Raw genomic sequence first — 11,844 nt, forward strand, 5'->3', positions numbered from 1 at the left:
GCCAGTCTTCTTGTACTTAAGTCGGCATTGTGCCTATTTTATTTAATTCCGATGCAATTTCAATGTTTCGACGTCAAAAAGAAGGTCCAAGGGATACAGTAAACCTGAAGTGAAGCATCGGAATCTATAACTAGTGTCACCGGAAAGGTTCAAATATAGACAGTAAGAAGAGTCAGTCTTCTTGTACTTAAGTCGGCATTGTGCCTTTTTTATTTAATTCCAATGCTTTTCATTGTTTCGTCGTCAATAAGAAAGTCCAAGGGATACAGTAAACCTGAAGTGAAGCATCAGAATCTATAACTAGTGTCACAGGAAAGGTTCAACAAATAGACAGTAAGAAGAGTCAGTCTTCATGTACTGACGTCTGCATTGTGCCTTTTGTATTTAATTCCGATGCAACTTCCGTGTTTCCTCGTCAATAATAAGGTCGGAGGGATACTGTAAACCTGAAGTGAAGCATCGGAATCTGTAACTAGTGACACAGGAATGGTTCAAACATAAAGAGTAGGAAGAGTCAGTCTTCTTGTACTTAAGTCGGCATTGTGCCTTTTGTATTTAGTTCCGATGCAATTTCTGTGTTTCATCGTCAATAAGAAGGTCCTAGGGATAGAGTAGACCTGAAGTGAAGCATCGGAATCTATTACTAGTGTCACAGGAATGGTTCAAAACATAGTCAGTATGAAGAGTCTGTCTTCTTGTACTTGAGTCGGCATTGTGCCTTTTCTATTTAATTCAGATGCAATTTCTGTGTTTCATCGTCAATATGAACATCCAAGGGATACAGAAAACCTGAAGTGAAGCATCGGAATCTATAACTAGTGTCACAGGAATGGTTCAAATCATAGACAGTAGGAAGGGAAAAGTCTTCTTGTACTTAAGTCGGTATTGTGCCTTTTCTATTTAATTCCGATGCAATTTCTGTGTTTCATCGTCAACAAGAAGGTCAGATGGATACAGTAAACCTGAAGTGAAATATCGGAATCTGTAACTAGCGTCACAGCAATGGTTCAAAACATAGACAGTAAGAAGTGTCAGTCTTCTTGTACTTAAGTCGGCATTGTGCCTTTTCTATTTAATTCCGATGCAATTTCAGTGTTTCATCGTCAATAAGAAGGTCAGAGGGATACAGTAAACCTGAAGTGAAGCATCGGAATCTATAACTAGTGTCATAGGAATGGTTCAAAACATAGTCAGTAAGAAGAGTCAGTCCTCTTGTACTTAAATCGGCATTGTGCCTTCTGTATTTAATTTCGATGTAATTTCTGTGTTTCATCGTCAATAAGAAGGTCAGAGGGATACAGTAAAACTGAAGTGAAGCATCGGAATCTATAACTAGTGTCACAGGAATGGTTCCAAACATAGTCGGTAAGAAGAGTTAGTCTTCTTGTAGTTAAGTCGACATTATGCTTTTTCTATTCAATTCCGATGCAATTTCTGTGTTTCATCGTCAATAAGGAGGTCAGAGGGATACAGTAAACCTGAAGTGAAGCATCGTAATCTATAACTAGTGTCACAGGAAGGTGCAAAACATAGTCAGAAAGAAGAGTCAGCCTTCTTGTACTTAAGTCGGCATTGTGCACTTTATAATTAATTCCGATGCAATATCTGTGTTTCATCGTCAATAAGAAGGTCAGAGGGATACAGTAAACCTGAAGTGAAGCATCGGAATCTATAACTAGTGTCACAGGAATGGTTCCAAACATAGTCAGTAAGACGGGTCACTCATCTTGTTCTTATGTCGACATTGTGTCTTTTCTATTTAATTCCGATGCAATTTCTGTGTTTCATCGTAAATAAGATGGTGAGAGGGTTACAGTAAACCTGAAGTGAAGCATCGGAATCTATAACTAGTGTCACAGGAATGGTTCACAACATAGACAGTAAGAAGGGTCAGTCTTCTTGTACTTAAGTCGGCATTGTGCCTTTTGTATTTAATTCCGATGCATTTTCTGTGTTTCATCGTCAATAAGAAGGTCCAAGGGATACAGTAAACCTGAAGTGAAGCATCGGAATCTATAACTAGTGTCACAGGAATGGTTCAAAACATAGACAAAAAGAAGAGTCAGTCTTCTTGTACTTAAGTCGGCGTTGTGCATTTCGTATTTCATTCCGATGCAATTTCTGTGTTTCATCGTCAATAAGTTGATCAGAGGGTTACAGTAAACCTGAAGTGAAGCATCGGAATCTATAACTAAAGTCACAGGAATTGTTCAAAACATAGACAAAAAGAAGAGGCAGTCTTCTTGTACTTAAGTCGGCATTGTGCATTTTGTATTTAATTCCGATGCAATTTCTGTGTTTCACCGTCAATAAGATGGTCAGAGGGTTACAGTAAACCTGAAGTGAAGCATCGGAATCTATAACTAGCGTCTCAGGAATGGTTCAAAACAGTCAGTAAGCAGAGTCAGTCATCTTGCACTTAAGTCGGCATTGCGCCTTTTGTATTCAATTCCGATGCAATTTCTGTGTTTCATCTTCAAAGGAAGGTCCAAGGGATACAGTAAATCTGAAGTGACGGATCGGAATCTATAACTAGTGTCACAGGAATTGTTCAAAACATAGACAGTAAGAAGAGTCAGTCCTCTTGTACTTAAGTCAGCATTGTGCCTTTTGTATTTAATTCCGATGCAATTTCTGTGTTTCATCGTCAAAAAGAATGTCAGAGGAATACAGTAAACCTGAAGTGAAGCATCGGAATCTATTACTAATGTCACAGGAATCGTTCAAATCATAGACAGTAGGAAGAGTCAGTCTTCTTGTACTTAAGTCGGCTATGAGCCTTTTCTATTAAATTCCGATGAAATTTCTGTGTTTCATCGTAAAAAAGAAGGTCAGAGGGATACAGTAAACCTGAAGTGAAGCATCGGAATCTATAACTAGTGTCACAGGAATAGTTCAAAACATAGACAGTAGGAAGTGTCAGTCTTCTTGTACTAATGTCGGCATTGTGCATTTTCTATGTAATTCCGATACAATTTCTGTGTTTCATCGTCAATAAGAAGGTCCAAGGGATACAGTAAACCTGAAGTGAAGCATCGGAATCTATAACTAGTGCCACAGGAATGGTTTCAAAAATAGACAGTAGGAAGAGTCAGTCTTATGGACTTCGGTCTGCATTGTGCCTTTTCTATTTAATTCCGATGCAATTTCTGTGTTTCATCGTCAATAAGAAGGACAGAGGGATACAGTAGACCCGAAGTGAAGCATCGGAATCTGTAAATAGTGTCACAGGAATGGTTCAAACAAAGACGGTAAGAAGAGTCAGTCTTCTTTTACTTAAGTCGGCATTGTGCCTTTTCTATTTAATTCCGATGCAATTTCTGTGTTTCATCGTCAGTTAGAAGGTCCAAGGGATACAGTAATCCTGAAGAGAAGCATCGGAATCTATAACTAGTGTCACAGGAATGGTTCAAAACATAGACAGTAAGAAGAGTCACTCTTCTTGTACTTAAGTCGGCATTGTGCCGTTTCTATTTAATTCCGATGCAATTTCTGTGTTTCATCATCAATAAGAAGGTCAGAGGGATACAGTAAACCTGAAGTGAAGCATCTGAATCTATTTCTAGTGTCACAGGAATGGTTCATAACATAGTCAGTAAGAAGAGTCAGTCTTCTTGTACTTAAGTCAGCATTGTGCCTTTTCTATTTATTTCCGATGCAATATCTGTGTTTCATCGTCAATGAGAGGGTCCAAATGATACAGTAAACCTGACGTGAATCATCGTAATCTATAACTAGTGTCACAGGAATGGTTCAAAACATAGTCAGTACGAAGAGTCAGTCTTCTTGTACTTAAGTCGGCATTGTGCCTTTTGTATTTAATTCCGATGCAATTTCTGTGTTTCATCGTCAATAAGAAGGTCAGAGGGATACAGTAAACCTGAAGTGAAGCATCGGAATCTATAACTAGTGTCACAGGAATGGTTCAAAAGATAGACAGTAAGAAGGTTCAGTCTTCTTGTACTTAAGTCGGCATTGTGCCTTTTGTATTTAATTCCGATGCAATTTCTGTGTTTCATCGTCAATAAGAAGATCCAAGGGATACAGTAAACATGAAATGAAGCATCGGAATCTATAACAAGTGCCACAGGAATGGTTCAAAGCATAGACAGTAGGAAGATTCAGTCTACATGAACTTAAGTCGGCATCGTGCCTTTTGTATTTATTTCCGATGCAATTTCTGTGTTTCATCGTAAATAAGAAGGTCAGAGGGATACAGTAAACCTGAAGTGAAGCATAAGAATCTATAACTAGTGTCACAGCAATGGTTCAAAACATAGTCAGTAAGGTGAGTCAGTCTTCTTATACTTAAGTCGGCATTGTTATTTTTGTATTTAATTCAGATGCAATTTCTGTGTTTCATCGTCAATAAGAAGGTCCAATGGATACAGTAAACCTGAAGTGAAGCATCGGAATCTATAACTAGTGCCACAGGAATCGTTCAAAACATAGACAGTAGGAAGAGTCAGTCTTCTTGTACTTAAGTCGGCATTGTGCCTTCTCTATTTAATTCCGATGCAATTTCTGTGTTTCATCGTCAATAAGAAGGTCAGAGGGATACAGTAAACCTGAAGTGAAGCATCGGAATCTGTAAATAGTGTCACAGGAATGGTTCAAACATAGACAGTAAGAAGAGTCAGTCTTCTTGTACTTAACTCGGCGTTATGCCTTTCTATTTAATTCCGATGCAATTTCCGTGTTTCATCGTCAGTTAGAAGGTCCAAGGGATACAGTAAACCTGAAGTGAAGCATCGGAATCTATAACTAGTGTCACAGGAATGGTTCAAAACATAGACAGTAAGAAGAGTCACTCTTCTTTTTCTTCAGTCGGCATTGTGCCTTTTCTATTTAATTCCGATGCAATTTCTGTGTTTCATCATCAATAAGAAGGTCAGAGGGATACAGTAAACCTGAAGTGAAGCATCGGAATCTATAACTAGTGTCACAGGAATGGTTCATAACATAGTCAGTAAGAAGAGTCAGTCTTCTTGTACTTAAGTCGGCATTGTGCCTTTTCTATTTAATTCCGATGCAATATCTGTGTTTCATCGACAATAAGAAGGTCAGAGGGATACAGTAAACCTGAAGTGAAGCATCGGAATATATAATTAGTGTCACAGGAATGGTTCCAATCATAGTAAGAGGAGTCAGTCTTCTTGTACTTAAGTCGGCATTGTTCTTTTCTATTTAATTCCGATGCAATTTCTGTGTTTCATCGTCAATAAGAGGGTCCAAATGATACAGTAAACCTGACGTGAATCATCATAATCTATAACTAGTGTCACAGGAATGGTTCAAAACATAGTCAGTACGTAGAGTCAGTCTTCTTGTACTGAAGTCGGCATTGTGCCTTTTGTATTTAATTCCGATGCAGTTTCTGTGTTTCATCGTCAATATCAAGGTCAGAGGGATACAGTAAACCTGAAGTGAAGCATTGGAATCTATAACTAGTGTCACAGGAATGGTTCAAAACATAGACAGTAAGAAGGTTCAGTCTTCTTGTACTTAAGTCGGCATTGTGCCTTTTGTATTTAATTCCGATGCAATTTCTGTGTTTCATCGTCAATAAGAAGGTCCAAGGGATACAGTAAACCTGAAATGAAGCATCGGAATCTATAAGAAGTGCCACAGGAATGGTTCAAAACATAGACAGTAGGAAGATTCAGTCTACATGAACTTTAGTCGGCATCGGGCCATTTGTATTTATTTCCGATGCAATTTCTGTGTTTCATCGTCAAGAAAAAGGTCAGACGGATACAGTAAACCTGAAGTGAAGCATAAGAATCTATAACTAGTGTCACAGGAATGGTTCAAAACATAGTCAGTAAGGAGAGTCAGTCTTCTTGTACCTAAGTCGGCATTGTGCTTTTTGTATTTAATTCAGATGCAATTTCTGTGTTTCATCGTCAATAAGAAGGTCCAAGGGATACAGTAAACCTGAACTGAAGCATCGGAATCTATAACTAATGTCACAGGAATCGTTCAAAACATAGACAGTAGGAAGAGTCAGACTTCTTGTATTTAAGTCGGCATTGTGCCTTTAGTATTTAATTCCGATGCAATTTCTGTGTTTCATCGTCAAAAGGAAGGTCAGAGGGATACAGTAAACCTGAAGTGAAGCGTCGGAATCTGTAACTAGTGTCACAGGAGTGGTTCAAAACATAGACAGTAGGAAGAGTCAGTCTTCTTGTACTTAAGTCGGCATTGTGCCTTTTCTATTTAATTCCGATGCAATTTCTGTGATTCATCGTCAAAAAGAAGGTCAGAGGGATACAGTAAACCTGAAGTGAAGCATCGGAAACTATAACTAGTGTCACAGGAATGGTTCAAAACATAGACAGTAGGAAGAGTCAGTCTTCTTGTACCAAAGTCGGCATTGTGCCTTTTCTATTTAATTCCGATGCAATTTCTGTGTTTCATCGTCAATGAGAAGGTCCAAGGGAAACAGTAAACCTGAAGTGAAGCATCGGAATCTATAACTAGTGTCACAGGAATGGTTCAAAACATAGACAGTAGGAAGAGTCAGTCTTGTTGTACTTAAGTCGGCATTGTGCCTTTTCTATTTAATTCCGATGCAATTTCTGTGTTTCATCGTCAATACGAAGGTCAGAGGGATACAGTAAACCTGAAGTGAAACATCGGAATCTGTAACTAGCGTCACAGGAATGGTTCAAAACATAGACAGTAAGAAGAGTCAGCCTTCATGTGCTTAAGTCGGCATTGTGCTTTTCTATTTAATTCCGATGCAATATCTGTGTTTCATCGCCAATAAGAAGGTCAGAGGGATGCAGTAAACCTGAAGTGAAGCATCGGAATCTATAACTAGTGTCACAGGAATGGTTCAAACATAGACAGTAAGAAAGGTCAGTCTTCTTGTACTTAAGTCGGCATTGTGCCTTTTGTATTTAAATCCGAGGCAATTTCTGTGTTTCATCGTCAATAAGAAGGTCCAAGGGAAACAGTAAACCTGAAGTGAAGCATCGGAATCTATAACTAGTGCTACAGGAATGGTTCTAAAAATAGACAGTAGGAAGAGTCAGTCTTCTTGTACTTAGGTCTGCATTGTGCCTTTTCTATTTAATTCCGATGCAATTTCTGTGTTTCATCGTCAATAAGAAGGACAGAGGGATACAGTAAACCTGAAGTGAAGCATCGGAATCTGTAAATAGTGTCACAGGAATGGTTCAAACAAAGACAGTAAGAAGAGTCAGTCTTCTTTTACATAAGTCGGCATTGTGCCTTTTCTATTTAATTCCGATGCAATTTCTGTGTTTCATCGTCAGTTAGAAGGTCCAAGGGATACAGTAATCCTGAAGAGAAGCATCGGAATCTATAACTAGTGTCACAGGAATGGTTCAAAACATAGACAGTAAGAAAAGTCACTCTTCTTGTACTTAAGTCGGCATTGTGCCTTTTCTATTTAATTCCGATGCAATTTCTGTGTTTCATCATCAATATGAAGGTCAGAGGGATACAGTAAACCTGAAGTGAAGCATCTGAATCTTTAAACTAGTGTCACAGGAATGGTTCATAACATAGTCAGTAAGAAGAGTCAGTCTTCTTGTACTTAAGTCAGCATTGTACCTTTTCTATTTATTTCCGATGCAATATCTGTGTTTCATCGTCAATGAGAGGGTCCAAATGATACAGTAATCCTGAAGAGAAGCATCGGAATCTATAACTAGTGTCACAGGAATGGTTCAAAACATAGTCAGTACGAAGAGTCAGTCTTCTTGTACTTAAGTCGGCATTGTGCCTTTTGTATTTAATTCCGATGCAATTTCTGTGTTTCATCGTCAATATCAAGGTCAGAGGGATACAGTAAACCTGAAGTGAAGCATCGGAATCTATAACTAGTGTCACAGGAATGGTTCAAAAGATAGACAGTAAGAAGGTTCAGTCTTCTTGTACTTAAGTCGGCATTGTGCCTTTTGTATTTAATTCCGATGCTATTTCTGTGTTTCATCGTCAATAAAAACATCCAAGGGATACAGTAAACCTGAAATGAAGCATCGGAATCTATAACAAGTGCCACAGGAATGGTTCGAAGCATAGACAGTAGGAAGATTCAGTCTACATGAACTTAAGTCGGCATCGTGCCTTTTGTATTTATTTCCGATGCAATGTCTGTGTTTCATCGTCAATAAGAAGGTCAGAGGGATACAGTAAACCTGAAGTGAAGCATAAGAATCTATAACTAGTGTCACAGGAATGGTTCAGAACATAGTCAGTAAGGAGAGTCAGTCTTCTTGTACTTAAGTCGGCATTGTTATTTTTGTATTTAATTCAGATGCAATTTCTGTGTTTCATCGTCAATAAGAATTTCCAAGGGATACAGTAAACCTGAAGTGAAGCATCGGAATCTATAACTAGTGCCACAGGAATCGTTCAAATCATAGACAGTAGGAAGAGTCAGTCTTCTTGTACTTAAGTCGGCATTGTGCCTTTTCTATTTAATTCCGATGCAATTTCTGTGTTTCATCGTCAATAAGAAGGTCAGAGGGATACAGTAAACCTGAAGTGAAGCATCGGAATCTGTAAATAGTGTCACAGGAATAGTTCAAACATAGACAGTAAGAAGAGTCAGTCTTCTTGTACTTAACTCGGCGTTGTGCCTTTTCTATTTAATTCCGATGCAATTTCTGTGTTTCATCGTCAATAAGAGGGTCCAAATGATACAGTAAACCTGACGTGAATCATCGTAATCTATAACTAGTGTCACAGGAATGGTTCAAAACATAGACAGTAGGAAGAGTCAGTCTTCTTGTACTTAAGTCGGCGTTGTGCCTTTTGTATTTAATTCCGATGCAATTTCTGTGTTTCATCGTCAATATCAAGGTCAGAGGGATACATTAAACCTGAAGTGAAGCATCGGAATCTATAACTAGTGTCACAGGAATGGTTCAAAACATAGACAGTAAGAAGGTTCAGTCTTCTTGTACTTAAGTCGGCATTGTGCCTTTTGTATTTAATTCCGATGCAATTTCTGTGTTTCATCGTCAGTAAGAAGATCCAAGGGATACAGTAAACCTGAAATGAAGCATCGGAATCTATAAGAAGTGCCACAGGAATGGTGCAAAACGTAGACAGTAGGAAGATTCAGTCTACATGAACTATAGTCGGCATCGGGCCATTTGTATTTATTTCCGATGCAATATCTGTGTTTCATCGTCAAGAAAAAGGTCAGAGGGATACAGTAAACCTGAAGTGAAGCATAGGAATCTATAACTAGTGTCACAGGAATGGTTCAAAGCATAGTCAGTAAGGAGAGTCAGTCTTCTTGTACTTAAGTCGGCATTGTGCTTTTTGTATTTAATTCAGATGCAATTTCTGTGTTTCATCGTCAATAAGAAGGTCCAAGGGATACAGTAAACCTGAACTGAAGCATCGGAATCTATAACTAATGTCACAGGAATCGTTAAAAACATAGACAGTAGGAAGAATCAGACTTCTTGTACTTAAGTCGGCATTGTGCCTGTAGTATATAATTCCGATGCAATTTCTGTGTTTCATCGTCAAAAGGAAGGTCAGAGGGATACAGTAAACCTGAAGTGAAACATCGGAATCTGTAACTAGCGTCACAGGAATGGTTCAAAACATAGACAGTAGGAAGAGTCAGCCTTCATGTGCTTAAGTCGGCATTGTGCTTTTTCTATTTAATTCCGATGCAATATCTGTGTTTCATCGTCAATAAGAAGGTCAGAGGGATGCAGTAAACCTGAAGTGAAGCATCGGAATCTATAACTAGTGTCACAGGAATGGTTCAAACATAGACAGTAAGAAGGGTCAGTCTTCTTGTACTTAAGTCGGCTATGCGCCTTTTGTATTTAAATCCGAGGCAATTTCTGTGTTTCATCGTCAATAAGAAGGTCCAAGGGATACAGTAAACCTGAAGTGAAGCATCGGAATCTATAACTAGTGTCACAGGAATGGTTCAAAACATAGACAAAAAGAAGTGTCAGTCTTCTTGCACTTAAGTCCGCATAGTGCCTTTTGTATTTAATTCCGATGCAATTTCTGTGTTTCATCGCCAATAAGAAGGTCATAAGGATTCAGTAAACCTGAAGTGAAGCATCGGAATCTATAACTAGTGTCACAGGAATGATTCAAAACATAGTCAGTAAGAAGAGTCAGTCATCTTGTACTTAAGTCGGCATTGTGCCTTTTGTATTTAACTCCGAAGCACTATCTGTGTTTCATCGTCAATAAGAATATCCAAGGGATGCAGTAAACCTGAAATGAAGCATCGGAATCTATAACAAGTGCCACAGGAATGGTTCAAAACATAGACAGTAGGAAGATTCAGTCTACATGTACTTAAGTCGGCATCGTGCATTTTGTATTTATTTACGATGCAATTTCTGTGTTTCATCTTCAATAAGAAGGTCAGAGGGATACAGTAAACCTGAAGTGATGCATAAGAATCTATAACTAGTGTTACAGGAATGGTTCAAAACATAGTCAGTAAGAAAAGTCAGTCATCTTGTACTTAAGTCGGCATTGTGCCTTTTGTATTTAATTCAGATGCAATTTCTGTGTTTCATCGTCAATAAGAAGGTCCAAGGGATACAGTAAACCTGAAGTGAAGCATCGGAATCTATAACTAATATCACAGGAATCGTTCAAATCATAGACAGTGGGAAGAGTCAGTCTTCTTCTACTTAAGTCGGCCTTGTGCCTTTTGTATTTAGTTCCGATGCAATTTCTGTGTTTCATCGTCAATAAGAAGGTCCTAGTGATAGAGTAAACCTGAAGTGAAGCATCGGAATCTATATTTAATGTCACAGGAATCGTTCAAAACATAGACAGTAGGAAGAGTAGTCTTCTTGTACTTAAGTCGGCATTGTGCCTTTTCTAATTAATTCTGATGCAATTTCTGAGTTTCATCGTCAATAAGAAGGTCAGAGGGATACAGTAAACCTGAAGTGAAGCATCGGAATCTGTAAATAGTGTCACAGGAACGGTTCAAAACATAGACAGTAAGAAGAGTCAGTCTTCTTGTACTTAAGTCGGCATTGTGCCTTTTCTATTTAATTCCGATGCAATTTCTGTGTTTCATCAACAATACGAAGATCAGAGGGAAACAGTAAACCTGAAGTGAAGCATCGGCATCTATAACTAGAGTCACAGGAATGGTTCATAACATAGTCAGTAAGAAGAGTCAGTCTTCTTGTACTTAAGTCGGCATTGTGCCTTTTGTATTTAATTCCGATGCAATTTCTGTGTTTCATCGTCAATAAGAAGATCCGAGGGATACAGTAAACCTGAAATGAACCATCGGAATCTATAAGAAGTGCCACAGGAATGATTCAAAACATAGACAGTAGGAAGATTCAGTCTACATGAACTTTAGTCGGCATCGGGCCTTTTGTATTTATTTCCGATGCAATTTCTGTGTTTCATCGTCAAGAAAAAGGTCAGAGGGAAACAGTAAACCTGAAGTGAAGCATAAGAATCTATAACTAGTGTCACAGGAATGGTTCAAAACATAGTCAGTAAGGAGAGTCAGTCTTCTTGTACTTAAGTCGGCATTGTGCTTTTTGTATTTAATTCAGATGCAATTTCTGTGTTTCATCGTCAATAAGAAGGTCCAAGGGATACAGTAAACCTGAACTGAAGCATCGGAATCTATAACTAATGTTACAGGAATCGTTCAAAACATAGACAGTAGGAAGAGTCAGACTTCTTGTACTTAAGTCGGCATTGTGCCTTTTGTATTTAAATCCGAGGCAATTTCTGTGTTTCATCGTCAATAAGAAGGTCCAAGGGATACAGTAAACCTGAAGTGAAGCATCGGAATATATAACTAGTGTCACAGGAATGGTTCAAAACATAGACAAAAAG

Source organism: Schistocerca piceifrons, chromosome 4 (genome assembly GCF_021461385.2).
Source record: "Schistocerca piceifrons isolate TAMUIC-IGC-003096 chromosome 4, iqSchPice1.1, whole genome shotgun sequence".
NCBI classification, from domain to species: domain Eukaryota; kingdom Metazoa; phylum Arthropoda; class Insecta; order Orthoptera; family Acrididae; genus Schistocerca; species Schistocerca piceifrons.